This window comes from Marmota marmota, unplaced genomic scaffold (genome assembly GCF_001458135.2).
Source record: "Marmota marmota marmota unplaced genomic scaffold, marMar, whole genome shotgun sequence".
NCBI classification, from domain to species: Eukaryota; Metazoa; Chordata; class Mammalia; order Rodentia; family Sciuridae; genus Marmota; species Marmota marmota.
Genome location: NW_026000229.1, coordinates 8,076,221 through 8,094,218, shown reverse-complemented (window position 1 = coordinate 8,094,218; position 17,998 = coordinate 8,076,221). Strand labels below are relative to the sequence as shown.

Here is a 17,998-nt window from a genome sequence, read left to right as displayed (position 1 = left end):
GGATCAAACACCCCATAAACCCTGAGATAGTGGGGCTGGCTGAGACCCTAAGGCAGGAAAGGCAAACCCATGCCTGAAATATAGTCTGTTTCTGTGAGCATGAACTCTGGTGCTTCCAAGATGAGAAGAGTTCAATGTGGTTAAGATGGTCTCCTCAAGGAATGGTATATCCCAGTTTGTCTTTATTAATTGGGATGCTAAACTTTTGGCAGAGGAAGTAGGAATTAGATCAGCCCTGGTAAGTGGAAGTTCATGCCATTGGCCCCATGAGTAGCCTCCATCTCTGTCACTGTGGCCACCTTTTTCATGTGCCTTTAATGCCTACACAGGGCAGCTGACTACAAAGGCTGGCTTGGGTCAACTGGCTGAGTCATTTTTATCTTCTTGGTTATTTAAAGCTTTCTTAGGGGATGTTCCCTGGTGGGAATTAACATGTGATACAAAGATCTTCAAACTTGAAGTCCACTCCCATATATCTATCCACACAGCCCTACTCCAGATCTCTTTGCTTTCAATCTTCTAAGATTTTTCTTCCAGGACCCAGACAGTCAACCAAGACATTTGCCACTGCCTGAGTCTATGCATAGAGTTGTCCCTCTGTATCCGTGGGGAATTGGTTCCAGGACCACTGCCTTCCCTGCAGTGAATTAGATACCAAAACTCACAAATGCTCAAGTGCCTTATGTAAAATGACATAGTAACTGGGCTCAGTGGCACATGCCTATAATATCAGTGACTCTGTGACTGTCCTGAGACAGGAGGCCAATTTATATTATTTAACTTTATTTTTATGTTTTGGTACTGGGGTTTGAACCCAGGGGCTCTCTACAACTGAGCTACATTTCCAGTCCTTTTTATTTTATTTATTTATTTAAATACTTTTTCATTGTCGATGGATCTTTGTTTTATTTATCTATATGTGGTGCTGAGAATCAAACCCAGTGCCTCAGACATGCTAGGCAAGCACTCTACCACTGAGCTACAACCCCAGCCCTATTTTTTTTTTTTTGAGACAGAGTTTCACTAAGCTATTGAGGTTGGCCTCAAAATTGAGATCCTTCTGTCTCAGTTTCCCACATAGCTAGGATTACAAGCATAAGCAATCGCGTCTGGTCCCACCTCTAGATCACTTATAATACCTAATACAATGTAAATACTACATAAATAATTGTTATACTATGTTGTTTGGGGAATAATGAACAAGAAAAAAAGTCTGTATATATTCAATATTGATGTAGTTTTTTCCAAAATAGTTTTGATTTGTGGTTGATTGAATCCATAGTGGCAGAACCAGCAGATATGGAGGGCTGACCATATTCTAAATTAGGGTTATTTCTCTTTCTACACAAAGATCACTCAGTGTACTGTCTGAAATTCTGCTCCTAGTATGACTCCCCTTCAGCATTGTCTTTAATGTCTAAGTGATGCTGCTCGTTGTCCATGTGTCACTTATACCTGAAGACTAAGCTGACCCATCTGTGAACCAAGCACAGAGATTGGTCTCCTTCAGCTGGTCATCTAGGATTCCCTGAATAGTCGTAAATGCAAGTAGAGAGTCCCTGGTTTCACAGTTGTGGGGACTATGGGAGTCTAGCTATCTGCTTGTGCAACTTTCTCGTGTCTATGGTCCTAATTGTGAGTGATACTAGACATCTCACTTCAATACTGTGATGGATTGTTGCTGGGTGCTCCTGAACTTATGAACTGGTGGTTCTGAGAGAATTCAAATCATGACGGGAAATTCCAGCTGCACAGTCATTTGGTGTCTCTTGGTCAGCCATTCTTTTTCTACCAAGGCCCAGTGGTGCACCAGAGCTGTTTTTCAAAAGGTGTTTAATTCTCTACTGCAGCTGGAATGATCTTGCTCCAGAGTCCCCAAGACACTTCTAGGGCTTGGTACAAATCACACATAGTGTCTTCTCCCATCTCTGATAATCTCCAGCCCTCTTTGCACTGTAACAGGTACTTCTGGCAAAGCTCTATCATGCTCTGAGCCTGCTCCAGGCCTCACTCAAAGCTGTCAGCCTTTCATGATGCCTGGCATGTAGACTTGAGCGGTGCTGTGCTCCGAAACCTGAAGAGATACAGGTTTCTGTGGTAGAAGGTGCAAGGTGCAGAAATATGTCTTTGCCTTGGGAGGGGATATCCCACCAACACCCCTGATGACTGGATTTCTAAAACCTTTATGGGTATAGAAAGCCCCTGAATCTTCACAGTGCTCCCTCTGGAGTACACCTATCCTCACAAGGTCTCCAGTGTACTATCACCTCTTTTTCACCTGGCTCATTAACATAAGTCGTCAAGGTAATGGATCAATGTTGTACTCTAAAGTATGTCGAGACAGTTCAAATCACTTCAGACTAAATTATGACGTAGTGTAGGAGACAAAAACCCTGGAAAACTTCAAGTGTTTATTGTTCATTCTATGTAAATGAAAACATCTTTCTGTATTTTTTTATCTAATTGGGAGAGAAAAGAACACATTTTCCAAATCCATGGGTGCATAGTGTGATCTTAAAGTCAAAATGATCTATTGTAGCAAACATGCCACATGGGGAATTCTCCAGCTGCAATTGGAGCTGTCGTATCTGGTTGAATTCATGGTACATGTCTACAGTCACCTGCAGGATTCACTTAGTTTTTGCAGAGTCTATAATGGTGAATTAAATAGAGATGTGCTAGAAACCATTTTCCCTGTAGCCTTTGTATCCTTAAGGAAGAAACTAATTTCTATAATCCCTATTCCTAGCACTTTTCTATGTTCCCCAAGAATAACCAATCCCAGTACATACTCAGGGCCTGAAAAACAACAATTGAGAGGACCAAGGACACATGGTAAACCAGGCACGAGACAAAATTCCACTTACACTGTGGCCCCCATGTGCCTCCCCAACTCTAACAGGGAGGAGCCATAATGACACAAGGTCTCCCATATTCAACACAGACCTTGCTTCCAACAGATCATGATGTAGCTAGGCATCTCCCTGCCCCAGTGTAGTTACCCCAGTAAACAGCCATAAGTCTCTTTGAGATAGAACTGAGGAATCATTATCACATATTCTTTCTATATTGTTAAGGGTCTTTCTTCTCAGGCCCCAGCCACCTCTTTAGCCATGAGATTTTAAATCAGAAAACTGGCTCAAGTCTGGACATGAGGAAAGAGATTATGAGTTTTTCTTGGGGATGTTGTCTTCAACCTTTCAGTCTGCTCTTCTTAATTTCTTCTGCTAGTACAAGGTGAGTAGTATAGTTGTCTATGTTGTCTCTAGGAACACTCTATCAATCACCTCCATAACTGTGGGCCAGGTCCCTAAGGCTGCCACTCTAACCTCATCATTATGATCACTGTCATTGCCTAGCTTTTACAAGTTAAGCACTGTCACCTGGCCTTTATTGTTTTAGAGTCCAATGACTCCCATGGCTATCAGTGAACCAAATTCTGCAATAGTGTCTTCTATTATCAGTCCTATCCTCTGGAAGACAGCCCCTACTTAACTTTTTATAGAGATTCTGATGGGCAAATCACCAGCAAATTCTTCAAGATATTGATAAATAATGTACCTTCCCATGGAGCATAATTATCTATCTGCCAGCTCTGTAACCACTGTCCTTCTTCTATCACCATAGACTCATATGTTTTTTTATTTTAAATTTCTAATTACAGTAAAATACACATAACATAAAATTTACCATCTAAACAATTGTTAAGCACAGTGTAGTTCAGTAGTGTTGAGTACAGTAACATATAGTGCAACTAATATTCTTAACTCATTTTTTTTTTGTACTAGGGATTGAATCCCAGGGCTTACACATGTTAGGTAAGTGCTCTACCACTGACCAACATCCTTTTCATTTTTTATTTTGAGACAGAGACTAAGTTAGTTGCCCAGGCTGGCCTTGAACTTGCAATCCTTCTGCCTCAGCTTCCTGAGTAGCTGCAATTAGAACTCCTTTCATCTCCTAAAACTGAAACTGTGAACCCATTAAACAACAACTCCCCACACCCTTCTCATCAGCCCCTGACAACCACCATTCTATTTTCTGACTCTATGAATTTGAATATTCTATGAATTTGAATATCCACTTAATATAAGTGGAATCAGACAGTGTTTGTCTTTTTTGTGACTGGCTTATTTCACTTAGCATAACATCTCCAAGGTTCACCCATGTTGTAGCATCTATCAGAATTTTCTGTCTTTTTTGAGGCCAAATAATACTTCATCATATGTCTGTACCACATATTGTTTATCCATTTATGCATTAAGAACAATTGGGTTGCCTCCACCACTTAGCTATTGTAAGTAATGTTGCAATGAATGAGGGTATACTTTTTTTTTTACCTAGTTTTGAACTTTATGTAAATGAAATGGAACATTATATATATAGAAAGACATTCTCTTTTTGCATCTGCTTTCTTTCCCTCAACATTATGTTTGTGAAATTGATCCATCTTGTTGCAGGTAGTCTGATTTATTCTTTCTCATTGAAATATTGTATTCCATTGTATGATCACACCCATGTGTTTGTCTATTCTACCATTAATGGCTATCTAGGTTGTTTCTAGGTTTTATCTATTACAAAGAATGCTGTTATGAATATTCTTGTTTGTCTTTTAACAAACACATGCATACATTCCTTAGCCTATATGCCTAGGAGTTAAATTGCCAAGACTGTGTTTAGTTTTAGTAGACATTGCCAAATAGTTTCCCAGAGTAATTGTACTAATTTACTCTTTCAGAAACACTGAATGAGCATTCCAATTGTTTCATATCTGCAACAACACTTGATGTCATCAGTTATTTTAATTTTAGTCATTCTCGTTGGTATAGAGTGGTATCTCATTGTGGTTTCAATTTGTGTTTCCCTAATGACTAATGAGGTTGAAAAAGTTTTCATGTTTATCAGTCAATTCATGTTTATCAGTCTTTTGTGAAGTGCTTATTCATGGTTTTTGGCCTTAATTTAGTTGTCTGATTTTTTTTTATTGTTGTTTTTTTCTTTTTCTTTTTCTTATTGACTTTCAGTACTGTAGAATGTGTTTTCCAAAGGGTGACTCTCCACTGCAGATGACATGGCTTAGCTCCAGAACCACAAGGAATCCTCTAGGGCTTGCCACAAATTTCATACAATGTCTCCTCCTGTCTCCCACACAAATTGTGTGTGTGCGCACATGTCTGTTCTTGATAAGGCTCACTTTTTTTTTTTTTTTTTTTGAGATGGGGTCTTTTTCTATTATGTTGTCTAAACTGAACTTGAACTTGTGATCATCTTGCCTCCACCTCCCAAGTAGCCCAGTATGGCTTGCCTTTTTGCTCCTTTAATGAACAGAAGTTCTTCATTTTAATAAATTCAACTTATGAGTCTTTTTTTCTTTACGATTAGTGGCTTTTTGTGCTCTGCTTACTACCTATCTTTAAAATACACTTAAAAATAGACATATACCTAACCAGGTGCAGTGGTGCATGCCTCTAATCCTAGGGACTCAGGAAGGTAAGGAAGGAGGATTACAAGTTTGAGGCCAACCTCAGCAATTTAACAAGATCTTAAGCAACTTACTGAGATTGTGTCTCAAAATAAAAAATACAAAGGACTTCTAGGTTCAATGCCCAGTACCAAAAGAAAAAACAAAAAGTAAGCATGCATTTATTGAAATAAAAATATTCTTCTGTGAACCACCTAAGATTTATTGTGTAGCACTAGTGGTTTCATTGGCATACTGAATGAAGCCTGAATTGCCTTTGGAAGTGCAAGATCGTGCCCCTGCCAAGCTCTGATCCTCATCTCTGCTTTTTGCTTTTTGCTTCATCCTTCAACATGCCGAGCAGCTCTCATGGTACCGGAGACAGCAGTGGTATGTCATGACAGCATGGGGTATCAGCCCCCATGGCAGATACCCATTTTCTTTCTCATCAGAGCCCTGATTTTCTTCAGATATCCACCTCCTCCAAGTTGCCTGTGCTTCACAGGAAGATGGCCCCAACCTGAGCTACTATAGGGATATCCTGATAGCTTAATCCAGTATAGCTCCACATTCTCCCTGCCATGGGCATGGGACCCAATTCTGGCTAACAAGATGTGAGAAACTCTTGAAAAAGTCATCCATGCTCCTGCCAAAGACAACAAGAAGAGAAGGCCCATATCTCACATAGATGTTTTCAGGCCTAAAGGAAAATCCCGTGTATGTACTGAAGACAGTGATACACAGAGACTTGTCTGAAAGAACCTTGGTCTTTGATGACTTGGAGTGCCAGTGTTCATACGAAGCCTTCAAATGATATTCTGCTGGCCTATATCTCCTTATGAGTGAAGCCATTTGAATCAAGTGTCTGTCCTTTCAACTGAAAGTGCCTCAGTAGCAAGACCTTAACTGACTCCAGGACAGTAACTGAATGTAGACATATTTGGTAGGTTGTGACATTTGGGACCTGCTTCCTGGGTGTGTAACCTGTGCCATCACTCAAGGCCTATTCTTAGTAGGGCCCTGTGCTTGGGTTAATGTTCTGCTGTTATGATTTTGAAATTCTTAATAATTTATAAAGAAGAAACCTGCATTTTTATTTTTCTCTGCACTCCCTGCCCTCAGTTATGTAGTTGGTCCTGGGATGTGACACTTGCTATCTTCTTGTTTTTCTATTCTCCTAGTGTTTGAATCCTCACAGCTTCATCCTGAAGACCCTAGTCCAGACGCCTCATCTGTAAAACCCACCAGCTTAACTGTAAAAAAAAAAAAAAAAAAGGAGGTTGAAGCATTCTATGGATACTTCCAGCTTTGATAAAAATAGAATCCTTGCTCAGCATTATATCTAGTGCAAAAGTTCATAAACCTAAACTTAACACGTATAGTTAATTAATTGTCCCTTTTGAAATAATTTCAGACTTGAAAATGCTTTCAGGAAAGGTAAAAAACCTCTTTTTATTCAAATTCAAAAAAATGTTAACTTTTTCTTTTTTGCAGTTCTAATGATGGAACTAAAGGCCTTTTACGTGTCATCATTGTCTCTCTCCAAATACAGACACACACACATGTATTGATAGATAATTATTTTTATAGAGCCATTTAAGAATAAATTGCAGGGCTGGGGATGTGGCTCAAGTGGTAGCGCGCTCGCCTGGCATGCGTGCGGCCCGGGTTCGATCCTCAGCACCACATACAAACAAAGATGTTGTGTCTGCCAATAACTAAAAAATAAATATTAAAAAAAATTCTCTCTCTCCTTCTCTCTCTCTCTCTCTCTCTCTCTCTCTCTCTCTCACACACTCTCTCTTTAAAAAAAAGAATAAATTGCAGACATAATGAATTTTTACTCCTAAATACTTGAATATGGGTTTGTTTCCTAAAATGAGAATATAGTATTCTCTTACATAACAGTAGCACAATTATCATGCCAAAAATAACATTGATAAATCTTACCTAACTTTGAGACCTTACTTGGGTGTCATTAATTGTCTCAATAATGTTCTGTACAGAAAAAAGAAAAAAATTCCTGTTGCAGGATCCAAGCCTGGAAAAAAAGGATCACACATTGCATTTACTTTCTTTCAATCTGGAATAATGCTTCAGTCTGCCTTTGCCTTCTATAACTCATCACTTGAAGAATATAGGCCAGATATTTTGTATGAAGTTATTCAATTTAGTTTTATCTGTTTATTTTCCTCATAATTAGAATCAGCTTATTATCTTTTGCAGATAGAATAAAAATATGCTATGTTCTTTTCAGATCATTAAATCAGAAGGTATATGATGTCTATTTATTACTGGTGATATTTTAACTTTGATTCCTAAACTAAGGTGTTATCTGCCGAATTTTCTTTCTTTCTTTTTTGGTTCTTGGATTGAAACCAGAGGAGCTTAATCACTGAGCCACATCCCCAGCCCTTTTTGTTTTTTTATTTTGAGACAGACACTATGTTGCTTAGGGCCTCACCAAGTTGCTGAGGCTGGCTTTGAACTTGCGATCCTCCTGTCTCAGCCTCCTCAGCATCTGGGATTACAGTCATGTACCACTGTGCCCGGATTATCTGCTGGATTTTCTACTGGAAAATTATTCTTTGCCTATTTGTAATTAAAAAGACTCTTGTGGTGAAACCTTTTGAGACTATATCCTTTTCATCATGAAATTCACCCATTATTTTTAGCATCCATTGGTGCTAAAAGAAAAATTATTTAATTGAAAAACTAGACAAAAGACAATGGTTTAAAAATCCTAAATAACTTAGTAAATAGTACTAAACAATTTTAGCAAGAGAAGAAAATCTCCTTCTGATATTATATCCTCAGACTCCCTCCTCCTATTACTGCTGTGTGTGTGTGTATGTGTGTGTGGTTCTTGTAGCAGACACAATGCCACTTAGTATTGAATTCCATTTCATTTTCATTTTTCTGAGCATGAAGTATGACAGTATTTGCTTCCCTGATTTACACTCAGGGAAGTGGCTCAGGGTTATGAATAGAAGTATTCTGTGCACTCTCGGACCAAAGCATTTAGTGCCAGCATATGACTCTCTGACTCTTTCTTCCTTTACTAGAGCAATTGTGGAAGCCATTCATTTACATGGTGGAGACATGAAACAGAAGCAATTGGATCCCTGAGTCACCACATGGAGAACAGCATCCCTGAAGTGTTGCCCATCTTACACAGGATGTGTGCATACACAAAAAATTTGTGCACATATACCAAAAATATACTTCTTCATTCTGCTTAGGAACTAAGATTTCAAGTTTAATATGTTAGTTAATACAACATAATTTAGCCTATCTTAATAAATCTTTCCAGAAATGTTCTTCACATATTCATAAATGTGCATTAATGCGTAGTTTCATTGCATATAAACAGGCACATTGTGAAATATTACACCTCCTTTTTATTACCTAATAAAATATCTTTGAGACTTTTCTACATCAAAATATTCTTTTTAACATTTTTTTAGTTGTAGATGGACAGAATCACTTTATTTTATTTATTTATTTTTTTTAAATTTTAAAGTTATTGATATTTATTTATTTATTTATTTATGGTGCTGAGGATCAAACCCAGTGCCTCATACATGTAATGCAAGTGCACAACCACTGAGCCACAACCCCAGACCTATATAGCTCATTCTTTTTAAGATTTACAAAATACTCTACTGCATGAATGTACTTCAATATATATAAGAGAGAAATTTCCTTATAGAAAACCAGTTTTCATGCTTTCCTCATCATCCACCTCCATCTTCCCTAGAAAAGGTGTTAGAGAGCTGGTCCTGGTGGCGTTTGCCTTTAATCCCAGGTATTTGGGAGATTGAGGCAAGAGGATTGTAAGTTTAAAGCCGGTTTCAGCAGTTTAGCAAAACCCTAAGCAACTTAACAAGACCCTGTGTCAAACAAAAAATAAAAAGGGCTGAGGGGTGTGCTTCAGTGGTTAAGCATCCCTGGATTCAATTCCCAGTATAAACAACAAAAAAAGTGTCAGGAAAAATTGAAGAAAATATAGGAGACGCAGTTTTTAGAGAAAGTTATAGGTGTGCTAAGTCATTACCATCACCCCTAATCTTATTCTTACTGGTGTATATGCCTTGCCTCATATAAGAATTAATTAATATAAGGAATTTTACTGAGATCGCCTAGTAGAGCATAGTATGTGTACCTTCCAACTTGAGAAAGGTGGTAGGTGGATGTCTGAGTCACACCTGAGATATGTAAAAGGTGAAGGACTGATCAGGCATCCTGTGGGGTAGAGATGAGGCTATGGTTTAGAAAGTAGCAGTGCTCCTAGTAATGGGTCAAACTAATATGTTAGTCCAAATATGATACAAACATGCAAGGGTTCTGGAAAAGGGTTTCTTGGATTCAGTTCAAGAAAGCTGCTTAAAGAAGTGAGTGGACTTCAGCAGAACTGAGATGAAATCTTAAAAGTAGTTAGATTTGCCTCAAGAAAAAATTATAGGCCGGGTGCGTTGGCACACACCTATAATCCCAGCAGCTCAAAAGGCTGAGGCAGGAGAATCGCCAGTTCAAAGCCAGCCTCAGCAATTTATCGAGGCCCTAAGCAACTCAGTGAGACCCTGTTTCTAAATAAAATACAAAACAGGGCTGAGGATGTAGCTCAGCAGTCGAGTGCCCCTGACTTCAATCCCCAGTTATCCCCCCCAAAACAAAAGAATTACAAACAATTGTAAAAGTAATACATTCATCTATGCAAAAGAAACTGCCAAGATGAGCTCCCCAATGATAGGAGGAGGGAGGTTTAAAGAGCTCAGGAATAATATAAAGAACTCAAAAAAACTTAACACCAAAAAACCAAAAATTCCAATGAATAAATGGGCTAAGGAGCTGAACAGACACTTCACAGAAGAAGAAACACAATCAATCAACAAATATATGAAAAATGTTCACCATCTCTAGTAATTAGAGAAATGCAAATCTAATTACTCGAAGATTTCATCTCACTCTAGTCAGAATGGCAGTTATCAAGAATATAGACAACAATAAATGTTGGTGAGGATGTGGGGGAAAAGGCACACTCATACACTGCTGGTGGGACTGCAAATTGGAAGCAATCTAGATGCCCTTCAATGGATGAATGGATAAAGAAACTGTGGTACATATATACTATGGAATATTACTCAGCATTAAAAAAGAATAAAATTATGGCATATGCAGGTAAATAGATGGAGTTGGAGACTATCATGCTAAGCAAAGTAAGCCAATCCCAAAAAACCAAAGGTGGAATGTTCTCTGATAAGTGAATGCTGATCCATAATGGGGGAGAGCATGAGAAAAATGGAAGAATTGTGATTGGGCAAAGAGGAGGGAGGTAGAGAAGGGTGCGTGGGTGCAGGAAAGATGGTGGAATGAGATGGACATCATTACCCTAGGTACATGTATGACTGCACATATGGTGTGATGCTACATCATGTACAACAAGAGAAATGAAAAGTTGTGCTGCAACTATGTACATTGAATCAAAATGCATTCTGCTGTCATATATACCTAATTAAAATAAATAAATTTGAAAAAAAAAAAGAACTCAGGAATATAGTCAACCTCCTCCCCAAAAAAGTAAATCTTAAGGGCTGGGGATGTGGCTCAAATGGTAGCGTGCTCGCCTGGCATGCGTGCGGCCCGGGTTCGATCCTCAGGACCACATACAAACAAAGATGTTGTGTCTGCCGAAAACTAAAAAATAAATAATAAAATTCTCTCTCTCTCTCTCTCTCTCTCTCTCTCTCTCTCTCTCTCAAAAAAAAAGTATCTGAACTGTTGATTATCAAATACATTTTAAAAAAAATAAGTAAGTCTTAAACATCTGCCAACCCCAGAGAGTACAAGTGCCATTCATACATTCATGACAATACTAGTTGTACAAACTTTACTGCCTCCTCTATTACTTTCCCCTTATGTTCCAATCTTAACAGGCTGTTGTGATTCATTCACTGCTAAAGGCTACCTATCTGAAGGTACAATGGGGACTGAAGTCTGGTCTGAGTTCCATTCTCCCAACCATATGTTCTGTGTCTACTTGGAAGAAAAGTTGCCTTTTTCTAATTCATTCAGAGGTATGGTTCTCTCACCATAGGATTACATGCACCCAGGAAAGGAACACTTTTATTGTGTAAACAGAGTCACCATATGAATTAGCAGCCACTCAGCTTGGAGGCCCATGAACAGTGGCTAGCAGGGTGAAAAAAAAAAAAGAGTAAAAGCATTGAATTAGGAAGGAATAAAGTCAGTCAAATATTTTTAGTTGTAGATAGCACAATAACTTTATTTATTTATTTATTAAGTGGTGCTGAGGAACAAGCCCAGTGCCTCACACGTGCTAGGCAAATGCTCTACCACTGAGCCACAACCCTAGCCCTCATACACTCCTTTTACATAGCAAGTCTGTGAATCTGCTCTTCATTGCTGTTACAAAATACCTGAGAAAATCAATTTAAAGGAATAAATATTTATTTTGGCTCACCATTTAGGCATAGTTTCTTGCACAAGAAACTGTTTTGAAACAAATAGATTCAAAAAGTTTCTGAGGGAATTATATTGTCAAAAATATATAAATTTCATCTGAATCAATAAGTAAAGCCATGAAACAACACTTGGATATCCAAACTTGCATCATCAGAAAGCAGCCTGTCAAAACTATGTACATCTCAAGGAGGGGATGCTTCCTACTCCACAGAAAGCCAAGGAGGACAGTGGCCAGGAAGAATAAGTAGAGGACAGAATCAAGGTTTAAGGAGAACAGTGACAAGAGAATTTTCCCTAAAGAGCAAAATCTGGTCTAATCTAGGAACTTTCCCCACTGCCAGGAAAGGGCATCTATCTTCATGATACATATTTAGCAGGATTCCATAATTGCTTTGGACACTGTGGCTCTATGTTTCTCATTCTCCTTTTTCCAAATAGGGGTTTTTATTGCCGTTTACCTGTCGCGGTTCCATCACTGCATATTGGGTGGGAAGGTTTATTGGAATGGTAATGAAACAACAACTTGGCTCTTAGTTCATAAGTTGCTGAGCTATGAGGAAATTCATCCAGACCAATTAGAAATTAATGCATTCCAGATTTTGATATAAGTGCCATAATTGGATAGGATTTTTTTTTTTTTGGTCATCTCCCTTGGGGGAAGGGTAAATAGTATATGGGTGGTCAGAGAGGTTAACTGTAACAAGAGTCATTTGGTTATCTATCAAAGCCCTCTCTCTCTCTCTCTCTCTCTCTCATACTGAGGATTTAAAAGATACCGCTTTGGGCTGGGGATGTGGCTCGGCTCAAGCAGAAGCGCGCTCCCCTGGCATGCGCTGGGTGGTGGGGTCAATCCTCAGCACCACATAGAAATAAGATAAAGATGTTGTGTCCACCGAAAACTAAAAAAATAAATATTAAAAAAAAATAGCGCTTTACCTTTGAGCTACATCCCCCATCTTTTTTATTTTTTATTTTGAGGATCTCACTAAGTTTCTGAGGCTGGCTTGAACTTGCTATCCTCCTGTCTCAGCCTCTGAGCCACTGGAATTATAGGTGTGTGCTGTTGCGCTTGACTCCACTATTCTTTTTAGGCACACAAATACACTGTTTCCCATACTCTCTTTCAATTTGAGGGTAACCATGGGACAAAGTTTTCTCCAATGTAATGTGAGCTGAAGCAATGTAGCCCCTCTCTCTCTCTCTCTCTCTCTCTCTCTCTCTCTCTCGTGTGTATTTTAGAGACAGGGTCTCCTTGAGTTGCTTAGGGACTTGCTAAACTGCTGAGGCTGACTTTGAACTATGGATCTTCCTCCCTCAGCTTCCTGAGCCTCTGGGATTACAGGCGTGCGCCATCCCACCAGCAATGTAGCCACTTTCTGACGAAGGTCACAAGATGGAAGGAGCCTGAGGCTCCTAATGAAAACAGTGGAGGAGAGCCACCTCACTGACTTGAATATCTGCACAGGAATGTTGTGCAAGCAAGAAATTAAGTATTTTTCTGAGTCATATTTTAGATTATTTGTTGCCTACAGTAACTGATACACACCCCATGAGTCATGCTTGTTCAACATAATGATTATGTACATATGAGTCCCTTTTAAAAATAATTATTAATAGTAACATAATAAACACTGTGTAATGAACCTGGTGATTTTAAATTGTTAATAATAATAATAATTATAATTATTTAAATTGGAGATTGAACCCACAGCCTCATACATGCTAAATATCTGTTCTATCACTAAGCTACACCCCAGACACTATTTTTGCTTTTTGAATAGCTTGAGTAACACTTTTATTTAACCAGTTCCCTGGTGATGAATGTTTAGGCTGTTAGGTTTGGGTTTGTTTTTTTGGTTTTTTGGTTTTTTTAGTTGTAGATGGGCACAATATCTTTATTTTATTTATTTATGTAGTGCTGAGGATCAAACCCAGTGCCTCACACATGCGAAACAAGTGCTATACCACTGAGCCTCAACCCCAGCCCTGTTAGGTTTCCTGCATTTGTTTGTTTGTTTATTTTGCTATTGCCCTATGTTCAATTCTTTCATGTTCTTTCAACTGGTATTCTGCAAATACAAGAGGTAGGTCAGCTTCACATCCAACATTGTCTAGTTCTACTCACTAACTTAAGACTTCTTTAGTTTTTAACCAAATTGCAAAGCTAATACACACTCCTATTGATTCTCTGTGGTAAACTATGATAAAGTGTATATTGAAAAATAAACTCAAGAGGTTACAAGTCAAATATTTACATTGGCAGGAGGACCATAGCAAAGTGGCCTAATAGCATGAATTACAGTAAAACCTACCAGGTTCACCCCAGTTCTATTACCTGTAACATGTGATTGAACCTCAGGTAATTTACTGAACTCCTCTAAGCATTAGTTTTCTCACTTGTAAAGTAAAGTTTATTGGGGGAATTAAATGATAATGAAGTGTTCAGCACATGATAATATTTCATGAACAAGTACTATACTGTAGATTTTTCCTTTATAATTTTTTAAGTATCAAAGAAAGCAAAAATTAACCTTTAGTCTAAAGGTAGAACATGTACCATAACTGCCTTTACTGTTTTGATGAAAATTTGTTTTTCAGCCAGGTGCTGTGGCGCATGCTTCGGGAGGCTAAAGCAGGAAGATCATGAATTCAAAGCCAGCCTTAGCAATTTAATGAAGCCCTAAGCAACTTAGGGAGATCCTGTCTCTGAACAAAATATAAAAAAGAGCTGGGGATGTGGCTTAATGGTTAAGTGCCTCTGGGTTCCAACCCCGGTACCCCCCCCCAAAAAAAATTGTTTTTCAAAAGATTAAATCATATTAAATATCTCCCTTTTCAACATGATTTTATTTTACATACTTCCACCTTGCTGTTTGTTTTTTTTAATTATGCTAACATCTTGACATCTTCACATGCCAACAGAAGTATTGGCTTTTAACTACTTTTTTTGATAATCATTTTTAATAAGGAAAGATTTCTCAAGTTCTATGACTATTCATTTGAATTTTGTAATCAAACTACTAGGGTTAGATTGTTATCAGGGCTGATCCTGTAGAGTATGTTCAGGAAATTCAGTCATTACTGATGCCATAATTAATGTTAAAGGAAACAACACAGAGGCTTCACAGCTTTGGGGAATGAGAAGGGAAGGAGTTGTAGAAACATACACAAATGTAAATACCATTCTTCTAGCACTTGAATTCCAGAAGTGAAACTGGAGGGCTGAACTGCCCATATTAGGAAATGATTCGTTGCTTGAGGACTACAGTGCTAAGCTAAGTAATTTGCTCCTTTTTTCTGGGGGTAGGGTGGTACAGAAAGGAGTTGGTCAGGAGGATTTTAGATTAGTTAACTTTATAACTGCTCTATTCTCTTCCAATATAATCTCAGTGCTATTATAAGTATTATAAAATCAAACTTCTCCTTTAATTGGAGAAACTAAAGTTCAGTTTTCAAAGGTGATATTTCTGAATCAGGTTTCCCAGTGAGGTTATAAATTTTTCCCTGAAATTGCAGCGGGACTAAAAATCTATGTTGAGATTGATTTGTATCAATCTAGTTATTCAACATGTGCTCTTTCCATAAAGCCGTGAGTAAAGGCCTAGAGTGAAGACAACTTTTCAATCTCTCTGATGTTGAATGTATTTCACCTTAATAAAATGTCAGTATACTATACTATATTTAGCTTCCTTTAGCTAAGAATTCGGGATAAAATTGTATTCAACTTGCAACACAAATGTAAGCATGTGGTATGTGCTGTGTCTGATGATGAAGATATGATATAGCAGGAGTCCAAACATCTCAAACCTAACAAAAGCAAGTACTTCTCACCCTGGATTTAGCAAACTCCTTTTCTACCAAACTTTCTCCAGAATGCCTTGTATCTTCCGAGTTCATGTTTCTAAAATACCTGCCTAGTGTTGTCCCTAACTTTTCTGTAGTTTCTTAAGCTGAAATTGATTGTGTGTGTGTGGGTGTGCCAGAAAAAAGGAATCCCAATCAACGTTAACAATAAAAAATGTTTGTTACTGTCATTCAGTATCAAGAGTTTAGAAATAAAAGATTTTTGATGTATGTAAATTCCCCAGGCTTGGGTAGGGGTCTGTGGACACATTTGCAGCAACTGGTTGGCCGCACAATTCTCCCAGTCAGCCAACTACACTACCAGGCTAACTTTGGCTTGGGCTCCCTGTCCTTCTCCAACACTTTACAGAGTCTGACTTATCACAGCTCTGTCAGATCAGGGGCCAGATGGCTCCCAAAGAGCCCCGACCAGAGGCACAGGTCTGTGACCAGATGTCTTGTTTAAGGACAGATGGCTTGAATTGCCTCTTGCTCCCTTTTGCTCTGGCAATCTGTGGGACTGCTGAGTGCTGGGGCCACCAAAGAAATCTGGATGGAGCTTTGCAAAGACAGCTTTCAATTAAGTATCACTGAGAGCAATACAATACAATGTTTTCAAAGATTAATCACTTTGGGATCAGCCCTTTTGCTTGTCCTCCAGGTCTAACCTCTTCTATTCCCAAGTGAGAAAAACAATAATAAAGTCAAGTCAGCTCATCAGAATGTTGGCAAGTCATGGATATGGGTTTGGAAAGGACCTTTGCTATGAGAGCAGGTTGAAAGGGAATGTGGTAAAAGAGCAGCTACCTCCAGGAGAATTTACTCCCAGGACTCATCACTTTAAAAAGTTCTTAAAGTTTATCTAGGGCCTCAGGAACTAGGTGCTGGCATTTCCTCAATGTTAAGTGGCTAGTGGAAGCTGCCTTATCAAACAACCAGGTCATCAGACCCAAATATCAATTGCTGACTTAAAGTACAAACAGTTCTATGAAGAGGAGACTCAGAAGGCCGACTGATGGGCATATGCCCTTCTCTACCCTTCCCATAGGACCACACTCAGAAGCCAATCAGGCTGCACGTGACTTACTGGTTCATCTACCCCCACAACTAGCTGGGTCCCCTCAGGAATGTGTCTATCCCATACACCTCCTTTCAGGGACCCCTCCTGTCACATTCTTTCAATATACACATTTACTATTTATACCATTTCCTCAGCAGAGGCTTCACACATGCTAATAGAGGTTCCTGAGGGTATCCCTTGATCTAAGGACAATAAGAACCTTTCCTCATCTGGTTACATTTTAATTTTCAGTGACAACAAAAGGTACAGTCACCTCAGGACAGTCCTTTCCTGCCTTACTAGGGCAATTAATCCCGAAAAACCTTTGTGGAGCAGATTCAAGTTGAAAATGCAATCATAAATTATTTTAGAGGCAAAACATTTTGTATCTTCTTTTGAGTCTAAGTTTCATTAAGACAGATACAATTACATCAGCAATTAACACTGGCTATCAGAAAAACAAACTAAAGGAATTTTTTCCTCATTAGTTATGACTAACTACATTAGTACTTGCTAATATAGTTATTTATCTCCTGCTTCTCAGTTTCTATGCACTGTACATTTAAGACTAAAATTATAATGAAACATACATAAAAAAATAATGCCTGGGGCTGAGGGTGTAGTTCAGTGGTAGAGTGTTTGCTTACCATGGGCAAGGCCCTGGGCCAGGCCCCAGCACCAACAATACAAAACAAAAAAACAGAAAGAGAGAAAATGAAAGAAAGGAAGGAAGGAAGGGAGAAAGGAAGGAGGGAGTGAGGAAGAAGGGAGAGAAAGAAGAAAGGGGAAAGGAGGGAAATTAATACACAATATTTATATAATTCAACTTGTTGAAAATATTTGTTGCTGGGCTTGGTGGTGCATGCCTGTAATCACAGCAGCTTGGGAGACTGAGGCAGGAGGATCACAAGTTCAAATTCAGCTGCAGCAACTTAGCAAGGCCCTAAGCAACTCAGTGAAACCCTGGAGGCGGGGGTGGGGGTGGGGTGGCTGGCAATGTGGCTCAGTGGTTAAGTGGTTAAATGCTCCTGATTTCAATCCCTGGTACTCAAAAAAAAAAAAATTGCTGAAATATATTAAAAATGCAGTGACTCTCTCTCTCTCTCTCTCTCTCTCTCTCTCTCATATATATATATATATATATATAT

The 17,998-nt window shown here is 38.7% G+C and overlaps 1 pseudogene; it reads right to left on the bottom strand.

Annotated features, from left to right (window-relative positions):
- The window catches only part of LOC107137575, a 35,715-nt pseudogene extending 19,871 nt beyond the window's left edge, over nt 1-15,844 (bottom strand).
- Nucleotides 15,845-17,998: the final 2,154 nt, after the last annotated feature.